At 31.8% G+C, this 2157-nt stretch overlaps 1 protein-coding gene across 2 annotated transcripts in view; it reads left to right on the forward strand.

Moving 5' to 3' along the window:
- wwtr1 (WW domain containing transcription regulator 1) overlaps positions 1-2157 on the forward strand; it is a 67866-nt gene that overhangs the window by 64109 nt on the left and 1600 nt on the right. The gene's annotated exons all lie outside the window — the stretch shown is intronic.

Raw genomic sequence — 2157 nt, forward strand, 5'->3', positions numbered from 1 at the left:
ATTAGATAAACTGTTGTCAGTCATGTTGTCATTTAAAATCCGGACATCATTGGCAATGTTATTGTTTTAGTTATGCAAACAAAAACTCATTTTATTTGTTGTTTGTTGATTTTAAATGTAAAACTTGGTGAAATTATTTGTGTGTCAGTACTTTTTGAATATCTCCAGCACATTTTAACAATACCGTGATAATAATGATAACCGTGATAATTCTGGTCACTATAATCGTGATAAGAAATTTTCATACCGTTACATCCCTAACATGGCATAGTGTTATTTTAGCTATTTTAGAATTTGGTATATTTGTATTTTATTTTATTAATTTTTTTGTTTCATTTGTGTGTGTGTGTGTGTTTTGTCATTTTTATTATTTTTTTTAACATGTCTATATAGTTCTTAATAAAAAAATGTATTAATTGTTTTTGTCATTTAAATTTTTTTAATATTTTTATGTAGTTTTCAGATTTAGAATTAAAGTTGTTTTTTTTTTACAATTTATTTCAGTTAATATGTATTTCATTTAATGTAAATATTTTTATTGTTTTAATTTTTAGGTTTAGTTAGTTGTTTGGCAATTTGCATTGCATTATGACATGACAATAATTTCAAAATATTTAAGCAAATCTTCCTCTGGATCTCTTTTTCATTACTACTTTGAGATTTTTTTTAAATTCTCCTTATTCTTAATCACTATTTAAATAATTTATATAATATTTTTGTGGGAAATATGAGATTTTGGAAGGAAATATTCTTATAACCAATATGGTTATCAAATTATTAATGTCATGATATTTTTTACAATTATTAATGGTCTTAAAAATAGGTGAATGTCCGTATTGTTTTCACAAGGAAAATATAATATAATATAACATAATATTTTAATGTTTCTGGGGCTACTGGTCCACTAAACGTTCTTAAAAACCCATGAAATATTCTCAAACGTCAGAGTTGTAAGGTAGAACATGGGCTCTGCAGCACCCCCTATACATTGTGCATAAAGTTGGTGTAAAAACTGTCACACATATATGAACATACATGAATGAAACTCCGTACTTATATTGCTCTCATTGAGCTAAACAACTTACAAACTGACATTCATTAGCTCCGCCCAACAGGAAGTCAGCCATTTTGGATTTTGTTAAAAGTCCATGCAGTGAACTCATAAATATTCCTCCTAGGGGATTCATGTGATTAGTGTGTGTTCTATATTGCTATTGCTGTTCACGCTCTTAGCATTACTAGCTAGAAGCAGGAAGTGTGGCACTTACATCAGACTTATATTTACCCACTTAAATGCATCGTCTTTTCTTGTGTGTTGCCCGGTCATACGACTTAGGGGTGAAATATGACCAAAATACAGGGGCGCGGGAATATGTTTTAGGTTGGGGGTGCTGTGTGTGTCCGTGTTGGGGTGGTGGGGGGGCTGGTTGGTTCACTTATGCCGGTGCTCGTGCTGGGGCTGGTGTTGTTTGGATGCCGATTTTGGAAAGTTTTTGCTGGGAAATCGGGCATTTAAAAAAATCTGAAATTCACTTTTGCGCCATTATCTCCTTGTATTAAAGTTAATCTTGTTCACATTCTGTACAGTTCATGTCTGATACACGTGCCAGCGTCACGTGTTCATGAGGATTAGGCTAATCATCCCATATAGAAAACATCACAAGTAAAATTAATCATGTTTATAAAGATAAACATGGGTTTATTATAGCCCACTTACAATTTACATTTCAGAGATCATTACAAATAAATTATTAAATGCTAAAACTGAATAAATTTAAATGAACAAACTTGGCGTTGCATTTGCAACCCTGTGAAAACGGGGTGCTGCAGCCCCCTCAGCACCCCTACTTCCCGCGTCCCTGCCAAAATATACATATTTTGGACAGGTTTTGTGAGATTTCAGTTCCAGTGTTGATCAGTTACTGTACATACGGCATCTCTTCTTGCAGATGCGAGGGATTATTTCTAAAATGATCAACTGAATCAATTAAACATATGAAGAGTTCATTTGCAAAAACCGATAACTCAATTTATTTTGTTTTTTTTCAGAAATCAAGTTTTTTTTATTGTGCATTCCAGGTAATATCAATCAAACTGCAGTTGGGTTGTTTTGATTAAGTAATAATAACTTAAACAAATACAGGTAATTTACAAAAT

This window comes from Sinocyclocheilus anshuiensis, unplaced genomic scaffold (genome assembly GCF_001515605.1).
Source record: "Sinocyclocheilus anshuiensis isolate Anshui unplaced genomic scaffold, SAMN03320099.WGS_v1.1 scaffold345, whole genome shotgun sequence".
NCBI lineage: Eukaryota > Metazoa > Chordata > Actinopteri > Cypriniformes > Cyprinidae > Sinocyclocheilus > Sinocyclocheilus anshuiensis.